At 44.3% G+C, this 23,813-nt stretch overlaps 1 protein-coding gene across 3 annotated transcripts in view; it reads left to right on the top strand.

Moving 5' to 3' along the window:
* The first annotated feature begins 23,487 nt into the window (after positions 1–23,487).
* The window catches only part of LOC126101629 (myrosinase 1-like), a 521,409-nt gene continuing 521,083 nt past the window's right edge, over positions 23,488–23,813 (top strand). For all 3 annotated transcript variants that reach the window (XM_049912315.1, XM_049912313.1, XM_049912312.1), the window contains exon 1: positions 23,488–23,633. The gene's annotated coding sequence lies outside the window, so the exon portion shown is untranslated. The remainder of the gene's footprint in view (positions 23,634–23,813) is intronic.

Below are 23,813 nucleotides of genomic sequence, written 5' to 3'. Positions count from 1 at the left end.
TTCTGAATCTGCTTAGTGTATTCATCTCTTGGTCTCCCTCTACGATTTTTACCCTCCACACTGCCCTCCAATGCTAAATTTGTGATCCCTTGATGCCTCAAAACATGTCCTACCAACCGATGCATTCTTCTAGTCAAGTTGTGCCACAAACTTCTCTTCTCCCCAATCCTATTCAATACCTCCTCATTAGTTACGTGATCTACCCACCTTATCTTCAGCATTCTTCTGTAGCACCACATTTCGAAAGCTTCTATTCTCTTCTTGTCCAAACTAGTTATCGTCCATGTTTCACTTCCATACATGGCTACACTCCATACAAATACTTTCAGAACGACTTCCTGACACTTAAATTTATACTCGACGTTAACAAATTCCTCTTCTTGAGAAACGCTTTCCTTGCCATTGCCAGTCTACATTTTATATCCTCTCTACTTCGACCATCATCGCTTATTTTACTCCCTAAATAACAAAACTCCTTTACTACTTTAAGTGTCTCATTTCCTAATCTAATTCCCTCAGCATCACCCGACTTAATTTGACTACATTCCATTATCCTCGTTTTGCTTTTGTTGATGTTCATCTTATATCCTCCTTTCAAGACACTGTCCATTCCGTTCAACTGCTCTTCCAAGTCCTTTGCTGTCTCTGACAGAATTACAATGTCATCGGCGAACCTCAAAGTTTTTACTTCTTCTCCATGAATTTTAATACCTACTCCGAAGTTTTCTTTTGTTTCCTTTACTGCTTGCTCAATATACAGATTGAATAACATCGGGGAGAGGCTACAACCCTGTCTTACTCCTTTCCCAACCACTGCTTCCCTTTCATGCCCCTCGACTCTTATAACTGCCATCTGGTTTCTGTACAAACTGTAAATAGCCTTTCACTCCCTGTATTTTACCCCTGCCACCTTCAGAATTTGAAAGAGAGTATTCCAGTTAACATTGGCAAAAGCTTTCTCTAAGTCTACAAATGCTAGAAATGTAGGTTTGCCTTTTCTTAATCTTTCTTCTAAGGTAAGTCGTAAGGTCAGTATTGCCTCACGTGTTCCAACATTTCTACAGAATCCAAACTGATCTTCCCCGAGGTCGGCTTCTACCAGTTTTTTCATTCGTCTGTAAAGAATTCGCGTTAGTATTTTGCAGCTGTGACTTATTAAACTGATAGTTCGGTAATTTTCACATCTGTCAACACCTGCTTTCTTTGGGATTGGAATTATTATATTCTTCTTGAAGTCTGAGGGTATTTCGCCTGTCTCATACATCATGCTCACCAGATGGTAGAGTTTTGTCATGACTGGCTCTCCCAAGGATATCAGTAGTTCTAAGGGAATGTTGTCTACTCCCGGGGCCTTGTTTCGACTCAGATCTTTCAGTGCTCTGTCAAATTCTTCACGCAGTATCGTATCTTCCATTTCGTCTTCATCTACATCCTCTTCCATTTCCATAATATTGTCCTCAAGTACATCGCCCTTGTATAAACCCTCTATATACTCCTTCCACCTTTCTGCCTTCCCTTCTTTGCTTAGAACTGGGTTGCCATCTGAGCTCTTGATATTCATACAAGTGGTTCTCTTCTCTCCAAAGGTCTCTTTAATTTTCCTGTAGGCAGTATCTATCTTACCCCTAGTGAGACAAGCCTCTACATCCTTACATTTGTCCTCTAGCCATCCCTGCTTAGCCATTTTGCACTTCCTGTCGATATCATTTTTGAGACGCTTGTATTCCTTTTTGCCTGCTTCATTTACTGGATTTTTATATTTTCTCCTTTCATCAATTAAATTCAATATTTCTTCTGTTACCCAAGGATTTCTATTAGCCCTCGTCTTTTTACCTACTTGATCCTCTGCTGCCTTCACTACTTCATCCCTCAAAGCTACCCATTCTTCTTCTACTGTATTTCTGTCCCCCATTCCTGTCAATTGTTCCCTTATGCTCTCCCTGAAACTCTGTAGAACCTCTGGTTCTTTCAGTTTATCCAGGTCCCATCTCCTTAAATTCCCACCTTTTTGCAGTTTCTTTAGTTTCAATCTGCAGTTCATAACCAATAGATTGTGGTCAGAATCCACATCTGCCCCAGGAAATGTCTTGCAATTTAAAACCTGGTTCCTAAATCTCTGTCTTACCATTATATAATCTATCTGATACCTTTTAGTATCTCCAGGATTCTTCCAGGTATACAACCTTCTTTTATGATTCTTGAACCAAGTGTTGACTATGATTAAGTTATGCACTGTGTAAAATTCTACAAGGCGGCTCCCTCTTTCATTCCTTCCCCCCAATCCATATTCACCTACTATGTTTCCTTCTCTCCCTTTTCCTACTGACGACTTCCAGTCACCCATGACTATTAAGTTTTCGTCTCCCTTCACTACCTGAATAATTTATTTTATCTCGTCATACATTTCATCTATTTCTTCATCATCTGCAGAGGTAGTTGGCATATAAACTTGTACTACTGTAGTAGGCATGGGCTTTGTGTCTATCTTGGCCACAATAATGCGTCACTATGCTGTTTGTAGTAGCTAACCCGCACTCCTATTTTTTTATTCATTATTAAACCTACTCCTGCATTACCCCTATTTGGTTTTGTATTTATAACCCTGTAATCACCTGACCAAAAGTCTTGTTCCTCCTGCCACCGAACTTCACTAATTCCCACTATATCTAACTTTAACCTATCCATTTCCCTTTTTAAATTTTCTAACCTACCTGCCCGATTAAGGGATCTGACATTCCACGCTCCGATGCGTAGAACGCCAGTTTTCTTTCTCCTGATAACGACGTCCTCCTGAGTAGTCCCCGCCCGGAGATCCGAATGGGGGACTATTTTACCTCCGGAATATTTTACCCAAGAGGACGCCATCATCATTTAATCATACAGTAGAGCTCCATGCCCTCGGGAAAAATTACGGCGGTAGTTTCCCCTTGCTTTCAGCCGTTCGCAGTACCAGCACGGCAAGCCCGTTTTGGTTAATGTTACAAGGCCAGATCAGTCAATCATCCAGACTGTTGCCCCTGCAACTACCTAAAAGGCTGCTGCCCCTCTTCAGGAACCACGTGTTTGTCTGGCCTCTCAACAGATACCCCTCCGTTGTGGTTGCACCTATGGTACGGCCGTCTGTATCGCTGAGGCACGCAAGCCTCCCCACCAACGGCAAGGTCCATGGTTCATGGGGGGCAGAGATACTCGCTGTAAACTCGCCGGCGGCTTCTCTGACGTCATCTCCGAACGCGCAGTCTCCATGTGTCTCCGCCGCCGCTGCTGTAACCGACAACCCGCCGCCACGTGAACCGGTTGTTGTCGCGAACAAGTTTTCTGTACTGCACTGTGCTGCACTGTGCTGTACCACGACGGCGCCGAAAGGAGGGCGGCTACACGAGTTGGCGAGTAGGGGCGAGGACTCGCGCAGCATGGCCGATACACGCACAGATTCGGGGGTGACGACTGTCTGTCTGTACATAGTTCAAATGGCTCTGAGCACTATGGGACTTAACATCTATGGTCATCAGTCCCCTAGAACTTAGAACTACTTAAACCTAACTAACCTAAGGACAGCACACAACACCCAGCCATCACGAGGCATAGAAAATCCCTGACCCCGCCGGGAATCGAACCCGGGAACCCGGGCGTGGGAAGCGAGAACGCTACCGCACGACCACGAGATGCGGGCTGTACATAGTTAATTAACCCTCTAACGGTAAGGTGAAGTTTCCTGGCATAAACGGTAAGGTGGGGTTGGATCAGACCCAACCCTCCAAATATCGATTTTTCGGGGTAAAATAAAAAATGAATAATGAGAAAAAGTTTTATTAGCAATTAAACACATATAATATTTGTTATAACAACAAGTTTTTTTTATTTTTATAGTCAATAAGTAAGAATATAAAATAATTCGGAAAAAATAGGAACTTGATTACAAAAAATACCTTAATAGAAATATTATCTATAAAATTATTGGAACCATAGTAAAAATCAATAGATTCAGTCATCAACTAGGAACTTGAGTGCTTTAGAAATTCTAAAAATAGGAACTAAATGAGAAACATCTCTTACTAATTGTAGAAAATAATTATAGTGTCAGCAGTTTCAAATATAAAGTTGTCAATAATAAATGTTCAAATGGCTCTGAGCACTATGGGACTTAACATCTATGGTCATCAGTCCCCTAGAACTTAGAACTAATTAAACCTAACTAACCTAAGGACATCACACAACACCCAGCCATCACCAGGCAGAGAAAATCCCTGACCCCGCCGGGAATCGAACCCGGGAAGCCGGGCGTGGGAAGCGAGAACGCTACCGCACGACCACGAGATGCGGGCAATAATAAATGCCTTGGTACACATAATGTAATAGGAACAAATAATAAATGTATAATGTTATCCTGGAAACGATGACATACAGCCCTGAAAATACATATTTGGCACAATTTGTCACATCTCAGTTTCTTTACAGCCAGGGCATACAATAACTTTATGCTCCCCACATATAGAATAATTACACTTACTACAAAAAGCATTCCCCTTCCTATCTTTTGATCTGTCACAAAAATCACATCTCCTTTTCTTTAGTGGCTGTGCTTGGGTAGGCTTGTCTAATTCGATTGGTTCTTTTTCTAAAAGTTTTCCAGTGGACGAACGGAGCTCACGGGGAAGATGTGTGTTATTCAACCTCTTTTCCATAAGAGGTTTTGTCAGAGAGAGCGTAAGATTTTTGCGAAATGATATTCTCACATCATTTTAAAATATTTACATTTTGCTATTGCTTTTGTAAATGATAAAACTATTTATAGCGGCGATGTCTAAAATAGCATAAAAGTACCGCATGGACCATCTTCTCGATTTTCTTTTTGTGGTCCTGCTGTCGCAAAGCATATCTAATACGTCGACCCCTCCTTTAGTTAAGCTTGTAGAACTCCACGATTTCAGGCTTGTTTGATTTTTCATTTATCTCTCCAGAGAAGTGCGTAGACTATGTCAGTAAAACTTTTTTCTTTTTCTTTGGGGTAAATGACACCAAAGTTTTGTCGTCCTGATACATAAATGTTGAAGAGCCTACTGGAATGGAAAGCAGCATTGATGGTGATATTTGCGGTTTGTTCCTCCTCAATGTACCTACAAATGTGAGTTTCTTTTGGAGGAGGGCGTCAATCACCTCCAGTGAGAATAACCAACTGTCCGCTGTACTCTTTCTATTAGAACCCCTGATAGATTCCGTCAGGCGCAAAATATACCGGGCAGGTAGAGGCAAATCTCCCAGGTCTCTTCTTTGTTCTGTTGTCCTTGCCAGTGTATGGAATGCCACACAAAAAATAGAATGTCCTCGCGTCGCACAGTGACATTATTTTCAACCCATATTTGTCGGGTTTCGATGGGATATGCGTTTTGAATGGACAGGCACCCCGAAAACTCACTAGAGTCTCATCTACTGTGACATATCCAGATGGACTATAATTTTTTTCACTGTTCGATTCAAACATGTCTCACACTTCTCTGAAAGCCGCAAATTTGTCGTTGATTTTTCTGGCCTCTCTGGTGGCTTTATCATCTAGAAAAAATGCAAACCTTTTCTTGCACATCGTGCAACGGAATACCGGAGGTCCATAGGTTGCTGAGAACATCTCATCTAGACTGAGCATAGAACTTTTTAGGACACCACTCATGCAGAGAAGCCCCATCAACCCTTTCATTTCAACGCTCTCTGTTGGTGAATGAAACCTGTGGACCGATTGTACTTTGGCCTAGATTTCTCGATTTCAAGATTTGTGTAGAAAACAATTTTTTCTATAATTTTCGAATCTATAAATAATAAAAATATTTCCAATTCACTAGTGACCCCCTTGCTTCCCCACGTGGACCAGGGAGATAAGTAATAATACAGGGCTATTACAAATGATTGAAGCGATTTCATAAATTGACTGTAGCTCCATTCATTGACATATGGTCACGACACACTACAGATACGTAGAAAAACTCATAAAGTATTGTTCGGCTGAAGCCGCACTTCAGGTTTCTGCCACCAGAGCGCTCGAGAGCGCAGTGAGACAAAATGGCGACAGGAGCCGAGAAAGCGTATGTCGTTCTTGAAATGCACTGACATCGGTCAGTCATAACAGTGCAACGACACTTCAGGACGAAGTTCAACAAAGATCCACCAACTGCCAACTCCATTCGGCGATGGTATGCGCAGTTTAAAGCTTCTGGATGCCTCTGTAAGGGGAAATCAACGGGTCGGCCTGCAGTGAGCGAAGAAACGGTTGAACGCGTGCGGGCAAGTTTCACGCGTAGCCCGCGGAAAATTGGCTCATGCCAGAACTGGAGACCGACAGCGCCGACTTCATCTTTCAACAGGATGGTGCTCCACCGCACTTCCATCATGATGTTCGGCATTTCTTAAACAGGAGATTGGAAAACCGATGGATCGGTCGTGGTGGAGATCATGATCAGCAATTCATGTCATGGCCTCCACGCTCTCCCGACTTAACCCCATGCGATTTCTTTCTGTGGAGTTATGTGAAAGATTCAGTGTTTAAACCTGCTCTACCAAGAAACGTGCCAGAACTGCGAGCTCGCATCAACGATGCTTTCGAACTCATTGATGGGGACATGCTGCGCCGAGTGTGGGAGGAACTTGATTATGGGCTTGATGTCTGCCGAATCACTAAAGGGGCACATATCGAACATTTGTGAATGCCTAAAAACTTTTTGAGTTTTCGTATGTGTGTGCAAAGCATTGTGAAAATATCTCAAATAATAAAGTTATTGTAGAGCTGTGAAATCGCTTCAATCATTTGTAATAACCCTGTATTTCACGCTGGTGTCCTAGAAAAGCCGGCCGGAGTGGCCGAGCGGTTAAAGGCGCTACAGTCTGGAACCGCACGACCGCTACGGTCGCAGGTTCGAATCCTGCCTCGGGGATGGATGTGTGTGATGTCCTTAGGCTAGTTAGGTTTAAGTAGTTCTAAGTTCTAGGGGACTTACGACCACAGCAGTTGAGTCCCACAGTGCTCAGAGCCATTTGTCCTAGAAAATTTTGAATGGATGGGTTTGTTGGTCCATATTGTCTCTAATTCTTTACCTAGCTCAAAATTTCTCTCATCATCTACATCTGACTGAGAATTATCAAACTCGACTGCTGCTGCCGCACAATGAAATACATCATCCTCGTCATCAGTATTTGATAATACATCGTCCTCGGTTTCTGAACAGTTTTCTGAATCGATATTGTCGCCATCCTCTGACTCAGCCTTCTGTCGGAGAAACTCGTTGTATATCTCCTCAGGAGTTCTAAGGAGTTGATGCGCCATTCTAGTGAGATACTAGAAGAGAAAACAAAACTTAGACGTAATATAAACATCAATATGGGGCTGAATCCTCCCCACAAAAGAAACTAATAAGTGTGACGTAAACAGTAAGGTGGGGTCGGATCCAACCCGAGCGCGGGTAATGTAGGTTGCGGATAGAGAGGGTAGCTGCAGACCACTCACCGGACTGGCGTGGCCTCCTCGGCGTTCTCGACGATTTGCGTACACTGTGCATTACCGCTACGATAGCCAAGTCGTCCGGTCTCGCGTGCGAATCTGGGGCGTTAACAGTGAACACTCTCTCTCTCCCTCTCCCCCCCTCCCCCTGTCTCTCTCTCTCTCTCTCTCAGACACACACACACACACACACACACACACACACACACACACACACAAACAATTCAAACTTTTTGGAGAGTCTGACACAACAGTACAAGAAAACAGTATACGAGTATGGCTTCGTTAATCTGAATAATGGTTACCTACAGTATCAAAATAAATTTACAGTAATCGTCAAAAACTTACAGAAATGACCTATGCGTTTCTAGGAAAGCGTTGAAAAGGATCATTGAATTTAAATAACATAATGTCACAATTTTGCTTTAATATCTGAATAGTATCGACAGTAATTAATATACAGGGTGATTCAAAAAGAATACCACAACTTTAAAAATGTGTATTTAATGAAAGAAACATAACATAACCTTCTGTTATACATCATTACAAAGAGTATTTAAAAAGGTTTTTTTTCACTCAAAAACAAGTTCAGAGATGTTCAATATGGCCCCCTCCAGACACTCGAGCAATATCAACCCGATACTCCAACTCGTTCCACACTGTCTGTAGCATATCAGGCGTAACAGTTTGGATAGCGGCTGTTATTTCTCGTTTAAAATCATCAATGGTGGCTGGGAGAGGTGGCCGAAACACCATATCCTTAACATACCCCCATAAGAAAAAATCGCAGGGGGTAAGATCAGGGCTTCTTGGAGGCCAGTGATGAAGTGCTCTGTCACGGGCTGCCTGGCGGCCGATCCATCGCCTCGGGTAGTTGACGTTCAGGTAGTTACGGACAGAAAGTGCCAATGTGGTGGCGCTCCATACAGTTGATTGTGGAATTTGCAGCTCTCTGCTAGCTCTGCGAGTCGATTTTCCTGGGCTGCAAACAAATGCTTGCTGGATGCGTGCTACATTTTCATCACTCGTTCTCGGCCGTCCAGAACTTTTCCCTTTGCACAAACACCCATTCTCTGTAAACTGTTTCTACCAACGTTTAATACACCACCTATCAGGAGGTTTAACACCATACTTCGATCGAAATGCACGCTGAACAACTGTCGTCGATTCACTTCTGCCATACTCAATAACACAAAAAGCTTTCTGTTGAGCGGTCGCCATCTTAGCATCAACTGACGCTGACGCCTAGTCAACAGCGCCTCAAGCGAACAAATGTACAACTAAATGAAACTTTATAGCTCCCTTAATTCGCCGACAGATAGTGCTTAGCTCTGCCTTTTGTCGTTGCAGAGCTTTAAATTCCTAAAGTTGTGGTATTCTTTTTTAATCACCCTGTATATCAGATGTGTGTAACAGATCATAGTTACTGAATAGTTACTGTGAACCAATTATATGTCATCCGCAACGTTAAGGTCCGGACGACTACGACGTTGAACAACAACCAGACCTGCCGCACTGAACTTCCTCTCACTGGATCCACTTGAGAGTGGCGTACACGGCATGCTCTGAGCTACAAGTGCCAGAGGCGGCAGTATCGTTCCACGTTTGTCCGTCTCCAGATCTCTTCCGGCAGCAGTAATGGAAACGAGCGTCTGACGTCATTGGCCGGGAGGCCCCTTACGGGGCAGGTCCGGCCGCCTCGGTGCAGGTCTCATTACATTCGACGCCACATTGGCCGACCTGCGCGCCGGATGGGGATGAAATGATGAGGAGAAAATCCCCGACCCAGCCGGGAACCGAACCCGGGCCCCTTAGGACGGCAGTCCGTCACGCTGACCATTCAGCTATCGGGGCGGACTCCGCTAACCGTGATTGAGAGGTACAGCAATAATCCGCAATGTTTGTCCGTGTGGTCCAGACTTCTCGCGTACCTCTGTAACTTCAACGGCTGAGGCAGCGTCCATGGCCCCGGTGCACTTTCACGTGAACTACGAGTGACTAGAAACATCCGCTGTCACAATTTGTAGTAACATTCATTCACTCGTAATCAAGTTCCACGAGCAAAGAATTTTAGGCGTATATAGCTGTCCACTGTCCTGAAATGTTTTCACACAACAACCTCTTTGAAAACGTTATCTCTATCTTCAGCTCATCATCAAACTATCACGATATGGGGGACACAAAACTATTGCGATCTTTGGTTACAAGTGCAGTTTCATCTTATCGTTACTTCCATGTAACTTCTGCATTTTAATTTAAGTATTGCCATGGCGTCCCTTTCTAATACGTTAAGACTCAAAAGTGCTCATCCAGAAGTTTACATCACCAAAGTAGTGTTACACGAAGAGTTGGATAGTTGTCGCGTTGTACATCGTTACTAGCTTCTTTGAATAACTTGAGGAAAATGACAAAGTGATTTAGGCTATGCTCGTCTATATGCTAAACTCTACTTAACTCTTTTTTCAGGATCAATTCCTTAACCTTGACCAAAGTATCACGTACTGCAATCAGCATGTCTAACAAACAGTTCCATAGGACTTCTATCTCTTGTTTCAGTGATTCTGTGAGTCTCTTCGAAAAACCAACTCTCTTACAATATACCATTAGTCCTTTACACAAGTTTATTATCTCTTCTACACGACTTAGTTCCGGCTGCGACGTGAAAAACTCCGAGCTGAAAGTGTGTCAGAGTAAAGTGCTAAGACCGTGACAAGAGCTGGGAAGTCTTGTTACGTGTTTCTCACCTGACACTATGTTACACCCTTGACCTGTTACGAAAGGTGGTGACTTCATTAAGTAATAAGAAACTGTCAAGGACTCGAAACAGCCAACAAGCTCCGATAAAACGTTAACTGCTGGTTTTTCCTCATCAGCAAATGGGTCGATAAACAGTACTCTGTTCTTCATATGCCACGTTTCACTAATAAAGTAGTGATGTTCACTAATAATGTAGTGTATGTTATTTTACATCTATCCTCCATCCATACATCAGTTTGGAAAGCGGCTCTTTTAAAGGTAATGCAGCAATAACCCACGGAACCAGTACCTTTTTAATAGCGTCTGCAACTGAAATTACTGTGTTCATAACCGTAGTCGGATGAGGTAGTACAGACTCCACGTGTACGTCACAACCCACTGCAGCTCGTACAGATGCGAGTGATTGGGTTAGGTTTCTGAAACCGGAGCCGTGACCCGTACTGAATGGTGTAGTATCCCCGTAGCACACGACTGGCACTGAATCACAGACAGCGCACATTTTGGTTGCAGGGACATAAGAATGGCGATGAGATGCGTCCTGTTTTCTATTGATGCAACACGTATGTTTCCTCGCGGTGAAAGCAGAATAAACAAGAGTGCAACCATTTTGTTTCAACTGTGCAAAATTTTTATCTTTTACGTCTGCAGTGGGCAAAACAGCGCAGAAGTTCTCCCAGACGCCACACTTCCTCTTTTGGAGCAAATTTGAAATTATGTACACTCCAGTCACGCAGTTTTCGTTCTACATTCCCTACAGCCTCAGGAACCACACCTTCGTCAGAGTCGCTCATTTGTTCTCTGTCAGTGCAACACAATGAAGCAAGATCGTGTACCCAACTTCTGTATTACGCCACGGCTAGCCTTACACTCCTGCACGCTTCTATTATCCATTTCATAATGATTGACCCCTGACTTTGAATTCATATTCTGGTCACATTGCATTATGAACATCTACACTCCTGGAAATGGAAAAAAGAACACATTGACACCGGTGTGTCAGACCCACCATACTTGCTCCGGACACTGCGAGAGGGCTGTACAAGCAATGAACACACGCACGGCACAGAGGACACACCAGGAACCGCGGTGTTGGCCGTCGAATGGCGCTAGCTGCGCAGCATTTGTGCACCGCCGCCGTCAGTGTCAGCCAGTTTGCCGTGGCATACGGAGCTCCATCGCAGTCTTTAACACTGGTAGCATGCCGCGACAGCGTGGACGTGAACCGTATGTGCAGTTGACGGACTTTGAGCGAGGGCGTATAGTGGGCATGCGGGAGGCCGGGTGGACGTACCGCCGAATTGCTCAACACGTGGGGCGTGAGGTCTCCACAGTACATCGATGTTGTCGCCAGTGGTCGGCGGAAGGTGCACGTGCCCGTCGACCTGGGACCGGACCGCAGCGACGCACGGATGCACGCCAAGACCGTAGGATCCTACGCAGTGCCGTAGGGGACCGCACCGCCACTTCCCAGCAAATTAGGGACACTGTTGCTCCTGGGGTATCGGCGAGGACCATTCGCAACCGTCTCCATGAAGCTGGGCTACGGTCCCGCACACCGTTAGGCCGTCTTCCGCTCACGCCCCAACATCGTGCAGCCCGCCTCCAGTGGTGTCGCGACAGGCGTGAATGGAGGGACGAATGGAGACGTGTCGTCTTCAGCGATGAGAGTCGCTTCTGCCTTGGTGCCAATGATGGTCGTATGCGTGTTTGGCGCCGTGCAGGTGAGCGCCACAATCAGGACTGCATACGACCGAGGCACACAGGGCCAACACCCCGGCATCATGGTGTGGGGAGCGATCTCCTACACTGGCCGTACACCACTGGTGATCGTCGAGGGGACACTGAATAGTGCACGGTACATCCAAACCGTCATCGAACCCATCGTTCTACCATTCCTAGACCGGCAAGGGAACTTGCTGTTGCAACAGGACAATGCACGTCCGCATGTGTCCCGTGCCACCCAACGTGCTCTAGAAGGTGTAAGTCAACTACCCTGGCCAGCAAGATCTCCGGATCTGTCCCCCATTGAGCATGTTTGGGACTGGATGAAGCGTCGTCTCACGCGGTCTGCACGTCCAGCACGAACGCTGGTCCAACTGAGGCGCCAGGTGGAAATGGCATGGCAAGCCGTTCCACAGGACTACATCCAGCATCTCTACGATCGTCTCCATGGAAAAATAGCAGCCTGCATTGCTGCGAAAGGTGGATATACACTGTACTAGTGCCGACATTGTGCATGCTCTGTTGCCTGTGTCTATGTGCCTGTGGTTCTGTCAGTGTGATCATGTGATGTATCTGACCCCAGGAATGTGTCAATATAGTTTCCCCTTCCTGGGACAATGAATTCACGGTGTTCTTATTTCAATTTCCAGGAATTTTAAATATTGTAACCTCTGAACAAAATTGGTTCCCATTTATAATCTCCGTGCAGAAATGCATTCACATTTAATGTACCCAAAAAATTCTTTTCTCATTTAATGTTAAGTTCGAAACAGAAAAATTCCTAAACATCAAAATAATAAAAAAAATTCAGTAACCTGGTAAATTTTATGACGACAGCAGCGCTGCGCCACGGCCCTGTACTCTGAATAAAAAAATAAAAAAAAATTCCTACCTCAATAAAAACTGCGAATATATCTGCTCTTACCTAAAAAATTTTCGGCACAGCTTCGTGCAATGCTGGCCCCATATTTTTTGTGATTCTTGAAAGGAATGATCATGCATTGGATATATTCCTTAAATTGAAATGAGTGCTTTTTTTAAAAAAATACTTTATATTATAAAAATGATTATTGGGGCATTTTTTAAAAGAAATTGTATGACAGTTAACATAAATTACTAGATATGCGCAAGGCTGCTTCTTTACCTTCTACAATAATACTCATCCTCCAGAGTCCCGACCAGAGCAGACTGCACACAAGCGCAGACACGCGCCGACTCCTGCCGACTACTGTCGACTGCTGCAGACTAGTGACAAGCAACAACTAACTACATACTGTTCTCTGGTCAGAGACTCTCCCAAGTCTTGCCTGTTGCCGGCAGCGCATACATCGCATACCTCTTACAACCTTTCCGAAGTCGTCGAACTGTCTACTTTTATTTAGTGTGTAAATACTACATCTTAGTTGAAATCGTGGCGACATACGCGGAGATAGTTAAGAGAAACTGTGCTTTTTCTAGTATTCCCAGGCGAGTGACAACTTTACGGACGCATAAAAATCAGAGCGTAATATGGAGAAAAATTTCCGTTGCATAGTTCTTAAGATACAACCTTGTTCTCTTTTCAGGCGGATTTTCGTTAGTTTCTGATTACTCGTTTCATCGGTGTATTGTGAAACGCAAGACGCTGCGGTGTAGCTGTGACGGAGAAACTTTAAAAAATGGTTCAAATGGCTCTGAGCACTACGGGATTTAACATCTGAGGTCATCAGTCCCCTAGAACTTAGAACTACTTAAACCTAACTAACCTAAGGGCATCACACACATCCATGCCCGAGGCGGGATTCGAACCTGCGACCGGGACGGTCGCTCGGTTCCAGACTGTAGCGCCTAGAACCACACGTGGGACCGTAGCAGTCGCGTGGTTCCGGACTGTAGCGCCTAGAACCGCACGGCCACCGCGGCCGGCGGAGAAACTTTAACTTTTGTTGGTTACATCATATGTCTTTTTGTTGCTTACGTCATATGTCTTTACTAGTAAATAATCCTCGTGTTGGTTAATTAAGCTTGTAAAGCAATCGTGTTAGTAGCTGCAATATACGCGAAACTGTGGTGGAGGATAGTTGTCACTCGAGCGCGCCGCCCGTGTTGGAATAAGCCATAAAAGCCTGTTCGCCGGCCAGAGTGGCTGAGCGCTTCAGTCTGGAAACGCGCGACCGCTACGGCGGTCGCAGGTTCGAATCCTGCCTCGGGCATGGATGTGTGTGATGTCCTTAGGTTAGTTAGGTTTAAGTGGTTCTAACTTCTAGCGGACTGCTGACCTCAGATATTAAGTCCCATAGTGCTCAGAGCCATTTGAACCAAACGCCTGTTCTTCAGCGAAGAACAGCAACTTCGTAGTCGCATTCCAGTACAGTTTTGGGCGTTCAGTTTTTGTTGCGAGTAGAGGGAAATAATGTAGGAAATTGCAAATTAATGCTCGATATGCAAACAGCTCACAAGAAATGAATATTTGTATAGCACATTTCAACAGTAAATGGAAAAGACGATTAGCTCCAATAAATTTTGCAGTAAAGAATGACAACTGAAATAAGACCTACCTTAATCGCTTTCGCTGCTGAATGAGATCTCGATGCTACTACTGCAGTCGTCTGTTGATCAGCAACGGTTCTGTTGCTGTGTCAAGACAGTGGGCCCTTTGTGCATGACTGTTTTTAATTTTGTGCACATGACTCACTGAATTCCTCCAGACACTTTGGGGAAAACTTTTCAGAGCGGAGCGACAGAACTGTGAAATATCATTTAATTTAAAATTCTTGTTCTCCTTTGCAACCTTGTTCTTGACAAACGTACAGATAAGTCCAATGGCGTTCAATTCGCAGTATGCAACAGACAATCAATGAAGTTTAATTTTACTGTCCACTGATCGCAATATACCTTCCAAAAGATATTCCTGTGCCCTGAAGTGCGGTTGCACTGTTCCAGTAGGTCAGTTTTAGTACATTCCTCATATGATATGGCATTAGATGGAAGCTCTACATTATTGCTTTCCATCCACTCAGTATCGTTTCTCCATTTCATAGATGGATTTCATGATACTGAATTGATCATCGTGTGATATGGAACCTGAGCGAAAACAATCGCGTTTCTGTGCGGCAAGTTTCCGACAACGCTCCTAAACACTTCGTAGTGTCTTGCATTCATTTCAGAATGATAATCTGCACTTCCTTTTTGCCCAATAAAACAAAAGCCAGCATTTTGCACAAATCCATCTTCGATCCCATTGTGACATATTATAATCCTTTTTCCACAACCGGAAGGTGTTTAAGTTGCTCCGTTCCAGCCATTCAGCTCTTGAACACTTCCTCTTTGATAATCGTATACATATTCTGATGCATAAGGCAGTCTTTGATCCTGCCAACCAAACTTTCTGGAATGATTTGAACCACACCAACTCTCATCAGTGCAGTAAGTAGTCCATCCAGTGTTGCGAAAGCGTCTTATTTCCCGCGAGAACTCGCCTCTTTATCCTGTTGCTTGGTTATTTTCTATCAGAACAGTTTCTTTGTTGAACGTTTTGTATCTGGAGCCCAATTTTCGAATAGCACACCGGAGGGTTGTTTCACTCACATCAGGAAAATCTTCCACTTCAGTCTTCAACTTTTCCAACACGGCTGCCACTGTTGGAAATTGCTTTTCCACGTAGAAGTCATGCATTTTTCTTCTTATGACTCCCTATGTAAAGTCGCCCAACACAAACTTCTGTCGCCCGCCAGAACTACTTCTTGGTCTTACAAGACGTGAAGTTTTCTATATTCTCTCGAAACTCGCTTCACTGTACTTTCACTAGTACCGAGACATTCAGAAGTTCCGTTTACTGGCTGTGAAACGGAACTGCTAGCGACCTGTTCTTTTTCGGGCTCAAAGTAAGCACGCGGACTCAGCACCATAGACTTTCACAGCTCGGTAAATGATGCACGGTTCCATACAACTACAAGGCAACTAATTATGTTACGAGCACTGCCTCACAAGAATACGCGACAGCGAATGGGAGCACGATTGTTTCCTATCTGAAGGCAAGCCGAGATGTAAACACTGCAGCAATGGACAATGAAGTGGAGCTACTGTTCAGAGGCCCGGCAACATAGCACACGAGAGCCCACGCGGTGCATAGAAACGCAAATGCGAATTAATTGAAGATGTGATATTAGCGCTTTATGTAAATGTACTTGCATAAAAAACATGACAGCTGCGAAAGGCATAAACAGAGAAAAAAAATGGCTCTGAGCACTATTGGACTTAACAACTGAGGTCATCAGTCCCCTAGAACTTAGAACCACTTAAACCCAACTAACATAAGGACACCACACACATCTATGCCCGAGGCAGGATTCGAACCTGCGACCGTAGTGGTCGCGCAGTTCCAGGCTGAAGCGCCTAGAACCGCTCGGCCACACGGCCGGCGCAGCAACAGAGCTTGCATTTACAGTTGTCTGTTTAATATGTATCACCATTCGGCGAATTGGAGCTACCTACTTCTACCATTATTAGGACAAAACCAGTAGCTGTAATGCAAGAATCATTCGTCTGGAAGTTGAGTACGGTCGTGTCTTTGAACTGTGCTAAGGAAGTTTTTCTCCTAATTGCGGTCTGACTTTTATGACTCCTCAGATTTGACATGACTGCAAAAGAATCACCAAAAACAACGCTTTCTCTTAAATATCGACACGTATGTCGCCGAATTTTCAATTAAAATGTAATATTAATACACCAAATAAAAGTAGACATTTCCACTACTCTGGCAAAGTATAACGCATCGATGTTCTTCATGCGACGTGACCAGAATATGAGCTGAAAGGCAAGGGTCAATGGATAATTATTATTATTATTATTATTATTCTCGTGTCATAAACATACATAAACACAGCTTTATACAATTTTTGACAGCTCAACACAGTTTACATATTTTTTAAGCAAAAACTGTCCGCTTCCAGTGCATTTTTCGTTGCCTGGTGAAGGTCATCTTCTGTGCAGGTGGCTCAACACAGTCGACACTCAAGCGTATGTTGAACAGTCAGTTCTTCCCCGCAGTCACATTTGGTTTTGTTTGCTTCAGTGTATCCCCTTTTTGCCAGGTCAGCCCGTGGTCTGCCCACTCCTGACCTCAGCCTATTCGAGGACTTCCAGACTGATCAATTCTTCTCATGAGCGGGGGATAAAGACTCTGACAGTCTTTTCCAACCAGGAGGGTGGGACGTCTCAGGTCTCCATTGTTGCAGCCTGGTTCTTCATCAGTGGTTGTTAGGTTTTCCGATGTTCTGAGCAAACTTTTCCTTGACCTTAGTCGTTGTTAGTAGGGTTGTTGCCCATGCACGGGATGCGTTTTCTTCCTGTTCCAGTTTCATTCTTTCCCTGTTTGCTGCTATTTGTCGTCCAACAGGAAGTGGTGAATTTCCCGCATAGTGGTAGAGCCATTCGACTGGAGTTGACTTGAGGCAGTCCGTTATAATTCTGAATGTGTCGTTTAGGGCAGTATCCACCTGCTTGGCATGTGTTGACTTATACCATACAGGACAGGCATACTCTGCACCGGAGTAGCATAATGCCTTTGCACAAGTTCGGATGGTTTCAGCTTGGCTGCCTCACTGTGATCTGGCGAGTTTTCTCAGTAGGCTGTTCCTGGTAGAGACTTCTGATTTGAAATTCATACAGTGTTCTTTTAACATTGGAGATCTGTCGAGAGTTTTTCCTAGGTATTTTGGAGTGTGAGAGTGTTCCAGTTTAACCCCTGACCATTGTATCTTTAACTTACGGGTGGATTCCCTGTTTCTCAGACGGAAAGCACACACTTGTGTCTTTGATGGGTTTTGGTTTAAGCTGGTTTATTCTGTAGTATTTTGACAGCTCTTCAAGGGCACTCTTAAGGGTGATTTCTATTCAATCGAAGTTTGTGTTTTGGGTTGCCAGGGCGAGATCATCGGCGGACAAGAAGCTCCTGCTGTTGGGAACTATGGGTTAGTCGTTAGTATCTACAGAACAAAACTGGAGCCAACACACTTCTCCGGGGAAGGCCGTTTTTCTGTACCCTCCGTCGGCTGCGCTGCCCTTGGAGGTCAACGAAGAATTTTCGGTTCTGCAGAAGATTGACGATGAGCTTGGTGATGTCGTACGCTGCTGTCAAGTCCACGAATACCACTCCTGTCACCTTACATTCTAACATTCTGCGTGGTGTCTGTTTGTTCTAAGTCCTGTCTCCCTACCACTTTCGCGCAACGACGCTCTGAGCGTGTTTTTTAGGGAATTGACTAGTTTGAACCTGGGACCTGTTGCTGGTAAGGAGACGCCAGACCACACATGACATGTAGAGTTCAGAAGAGTTCAGTTAGACTAGCGATGATACAACCAAATACTTAATTATTTCAGCGTCAGCTCCACTGCACTCCCTGTAAAAGAATCTTAATACTAACTAAATTTAGTGGAAGGGGTTCAAGGCTTTCCTATTTTTAGTTAGCTGGTAAAATAACGTCGAAGAAGCTGTTAAGTTTACCATTGGAAATTTTATTCTACTCACAAAACATTGTTTATAAATTGCACTATTGATAAAGGGAAATGTTTTAATACAGGATGATAAAAACCAACTGCGTTCAACAAAAATGTGAACGAATATTCCCTGAATGGGTTTCCAAGTTCTAGAATGGATCAAAGGATGACCTATGCCATCATATCTATAATCTAGGTTTAAATTAAGTTTCACAAAAGAGAACACTATCAAAATGGTCTACAGTGACCCTCAATTATCTTTAATTACTTATCTAACTTGTCGTAAATTACAGTGGCTGATGTGGCTTCTCAATAATTATATAACAGAAAAATCATTGCGTTTCAGATTTTTACTTCAAGTAGCAAATGTGAACACCATCAGATTTAATTGACGATCGACACTAGTATTACGTAAAAAGGGGGTGTAACAGATGAGACTTCTGCAGTTCTGAGTGAAGCTTTATGCGCTGTTATGCGGCATCGCGTGCGTTCATTACCTTGTCGTTGGTTAGGCAGTGTCAGGGGGCGGCGGGTGGCGCAGCTCCACACACCTCGCTGTCTCGGAAGCAACTCTCTCCTAACTTCTCCTCACTACAATTTACCGAATTTGGTTTAAAAACAGCTATCTGGCTGTGTTTTCAACTGACCAATCAGGGTCTCAATGTTAACCTTAAGCTCCGCCTACAAAATTCTGTCTATCCAATGAGAAACGTTATACTTTTCGTGGTGGGGCAATGTTTTTAACGTTTGCAACGTAACAGAGACGCGAAAAAGTCTCACGCTAAAACTTGCAGCTGGTGTGGCCCTTTTAGTGTCATCGTAAGATCTATACTGTTCTTCTGGAGGGCTCTATCTTTTAACATTGGCTGGGGGGGTGGTCCTGGCGGTTGACTGGAGATGTGGCTGTCCGTCCCTGATCGTAGGGCCTTCTAGCTTAACACGGTTCCGCTCTCGGCTTCTGTTCTCGTTTCTCCCCTCGGAACTGCGTCTGTTTCACGGTGGGAAGGTATGACATGCATTTAGGCGTTCTTGTGTTAGTCTGTGGTATTCCATTTGCTGACTCGTTAATCGTATTACTTTGGTTAATTTAATGTCAGGATTTATTTGGAGCTATGTGACATACTGCCGGATTTGCTATCATGTCAGGGTTTCCATGGAAGGTGTTGGATTTGCCTGACACCTTACAACATGCCTCAAAGCCATCTTCTATGAGCTGTGTGTGACTGGGTAATTGTCCTGTGCAGCTTTTACCAGGGCGGAATCCAGCTTGCTGAGGTATAAGCGAGGGATCAGTAACATGTGAGAGACGGCTTAAAACCATTCTGTCTAGCAGTTTGTAAAGGTGACACAGCCATGCGATTGTTCTAAAATTCTTTGGACTGTTTCCTTCTCTACGAGGATTCAGTATAGGAATTACTCGGTTCTTTCGCCATATCTTTGGAATTTGACACTTTTATTGACCAGGTGGAGAATCGATTCCTTTGTTGCTAATCCAAAGTGCCCTCCGTCACTCTGTCAAGCAATTAAAAATACGCTTATAAATAAACTTACCAATTCAGCTGCTTACGTTCCACTGTGAACGAAAGGTAGCGCTGTAAACTGCCGATTTGAAGCACTTGGCATGTAACAAGAAATTGCGTTTGACGTACAAACTTCTTCTCCTGAAACATCCCTTACTGAGCTTAGAAGGTGAACAAATCCCAGCCACTTTGCACCAAGTGTCCATCAACTCTGTCACGACCAACTAAATGAGTACGGTACAACTGACGTTGGGCTAAATGAGAGCGATTAAATATGGCGCGAACGTCAACATTAGGCTACGCTACAGGTCAATATGTTACCACAACCTTTATTTGGCATTCGCATTAGTTGGCTTCGCCAACATTCAACCAAATCATCACCTTCTAACCTAACCTAGAATTCGAGATGCTCTACAGATCAGTCTGTCTCCGCAATCGAGTCTGCCGGTCTCTGCCGGACGCTGACTGCGCCGTTCTCATTCCAGCGACTCGTGACTCCGTCGGTAAGCGAACAGCCGACTCGGCGGTAGCCCGGGCGGGTCGGGTCGCTGCACGCGCCACGCAGCGGCCGGAAGTGGTCGGCTGCGACTGTTGCCTACTCTCTGCCAACTGCAAATGTCGTCGTCCGTGTGTTATTTTCTCAAATTCTGGCGTCCGCGACAGCATTTCCCCGCTAGTTAGCGTAGCTGAATATTGCAGCAAATGAAATAATCGCAATCCGAGGGCACTGAGTGGTAGTCGGCGCGCAGACCACTCGGCTATGGAGGCAGACTTCAGGAAATTATTGCTTACGTATGTAATATTAGAGTCTGCAGAAATAGTGACAGTAGAGGTGAAAGTTTCAAGGTGTACTCGTATTACTTGTGCGAATGGACGATACTTTAGCCCTTTAATGCTATCCCACAGACAACTGTCCTCAGAGTGTGAACCACTGGCCCACAGGAGACAGACCTCGTCTTTTCAAGCACTTTCGAATTTCCATAAAAAGAATATACCTTACCTCTTCAAAAGATCACGTCTACTCCAATACTTCATTACGAGACTTGGGGTTCTAACCGTGTAACGGAACTGCGTCCCCATCAGCGAGCTGTTATTTGCCGAAAACACCGTTTCGATATCTCGAACACCTCACAAACTAAAAGGGACGTTACGTCTTACATATCCTACCGTGCATCGTCTAATAGTTTCCGCTTTGGCAAATGAATCACCTATCGTTGCTAGAAGGCGGCAAGAGACACGGTAATGTCTCCAGAATGAGATTTTCACCCTGCAGCGGAGTGTGCGCTGATATGAAACTTCCTGGCAGATTAAAACTGTGTGCCCGACCGAGACTCGAACTCGGGACCTTTGCCTTTCGCGGGCAAGTGCTCTACCATGTGAGCTACCGAAGCATGACTCATGCCCGGTACTCACAGCTTTACTTCTGCCAGTATCCTGTCTCCTACCTTCCAAACTTGCCCGCGAAAGCCAAAGGTCCCGAGTTCGAGTCTCGGTTGGGCACACAGTTTTAATCTGCCAGGAAGTTTCACGGTAATGTCTGTTTCACATGTATGCTATTCCATTCCGTTCGGTTCGTTCTCGGTTCTTTCTTGGCCGCTGCCGACAAGTGTGACCTAGGAAACAGTAGAGCTCCGAATACCCCCTCGACACGAACAGGTTTCATCAGGTTTCTATAACGTGCGAGCTTGTTTCCAGGGAACAGAAAGCAATCGAGGCGTTCACACACGCGCAGTTCTGTTTCTGTTTTAACCTGATAGCGAGTGGATATCTTTTAAAAAAAGATCTATTATTATTATTATTATTATTATTATGTTTAAGATTTCCATGGCAGAATCAGTGGAAACGGAACCGTTGTAGGATGCTTTGTTGCTCGTTTGTCTGTCTGTCCGACTGTTAACAATACTTTTTCTCTGGAACGGGTAGACGAATCAAATTCAAATTTATTTCACTTTTTAAGGTCTATGGTCCCTTGGCAGTGTTAAAACTTTAAGCTTCTGCGTCAATTGAAGAAAATGATACGAATAGTTGTATCATTAATTTTGATACTCGAAAACTCACTCATTACAACCTATAGGCTACTTCTCGTTGAGGTAGAGTCATAACATTTGGCAAAAAGCAAGGCTTCGCAATACAAGTAAGTAACAAAAATCTGAAAACTGTTAAATTGTGATTACATCACACAAAAAACTATCTTTTTGTCATTAGAACATACATTGCATTCATCATCCGTCAAAAGCATAATACATGAACCTCACTGCATGGCCGGCTGGAGTGGCCGTCCGGGTCTAGGCGTTACAGTCTGGAGCCGAGCGACCGCTACGGTCGCAGGTTCGAATCCTGCCTCTGGCATGGATGTGTGTGATGTCCTTACGTTAGTTAGGTTTAATTAGTTCTAAGTTCTAGGCGACTGATGACCTCGGAAGTTAAGTCGCATAGTGCTCAGAGCCATTTGAACCATTTTGAACTTACTGCATGTAAACATAAATGTAAGTTGTAGTATATTTTAGTAAGTAAATAAAAATATTATTAAACTTTCTCTCTCTACATACGTAAACTGGAGTCCCCTGCTAGCCTCTTTTCGTATGTGTGTGGCAGTCTGGGGAAATACTGTAGAGGTTTTATACAGTCTCGGAATCCCCAGGACCGATATCTTTCCAGTATCTGCATCGAAAACAGGCACAAATAGGTGAGACCGTCAATTCCCAGGATGGACGGTACATACATATATTAAGTTTGTACGGAAGTCTCAGTGACCGAGTCCTACTCACACGTGGTCAACTTTTTTAAAAGTTGTTGTCGCAGTTTTTCTGATAAACTGAACGGTTTACCGGATGTTGATGTGGATCGGCTGATTTTTGCAGTACAAGCCAAGCTAGTACCATAAGACAAAACTTGTGAAAAATATAAGGATAAATTAAACGCTCAGGAAGCATGGAAAGACGTATGTGTTGAAATTTTCGACGTTTTGATTAATTCGACGTCACTAATAATTTTAGTTGGGTAAGCACTGAAAAGTTCGTTCTTGTCTAATAAGAGACGTAGTCCATAAGGACAAATAGTAAACTCACCGTGATTTTGAGGAAACATAAAAGGAAATGATTTGAAAATTAAGAAAATAACCAATTTAAAATACATATCAAATTATAATACGGTACACCATTTTTAATCTTTTGTAGAGAACGATTTGACTTCTCTCCATGATCACTACTCAACCTGCGTGCAGAAGGAAAACAAAACGTAATATGAACCGTGTGAGAATCGTGTATGGGTGAAAGGGTTGCATTCGTTTTTCATTGCAACCGAAAACGAAACGAACCGGATGGGACCCCACACATGTGAAACAGGCCTAACGCGAAGCACCCCGTGATACAGTGACAAACAACTGCATTCACGGCATCGGGTATACTGCACGCCTTCACACGCCTCGCCGCTTTTTCGGTCTGCAATGTTGGCAGAACGGGTTGGGTAACAGCTGCGTTATCTCTGGCAGCGAGCGTCAGCTGATATCTCTGCTGCAGTCGAGGTTAGCCAGCTGTGCTGTGAGTGAAGTTGTTTGCAAACAGAGGATTCCGCCGGCTCGGGACGGAATTGCGTGCCGTCGCAGAAGCCAGTCGGCCGGCACGACTTCGTAGCAGCGCCACGGCGTGGGCGGACGCGGTCGGCGCCTCTTTCCGGTGAGCGTAAGCCTTAACAAGCTGTGTCCTATTGTGCAGTGACGCAGGGATCACGCTTATCTAAAAGAACAAGCGAGGAGCGATAAGCTAACGTGGCTACAGCACACTGAGGCGAAGAAATTGAAAATCTGTGGGTGCACACCGCATATAAAAACACAAGCAACTCGTTCAAAAATTGTG

The sequence above is a fragment of the Schistocerca cancellata genome, chromosome 9, assembly GCF_023864275.1.
Source record: "Schistocerca cancellata isolate TAMUIC-IGC-003103 chromosome 9, iqSchCanc2.1, whole genome shotgun sequence".
Lineage (NCBI taxonomy): Eukaryota > Metazoa > Arthropoda > Insecta > Orthoptera > Acrididae > Schistocerca > Schistocerca cancellata.
Note: the sequence above shows the minus strand (reverse complement) of the source record. Positions and strands in the feature narration are given on the sequence as shown.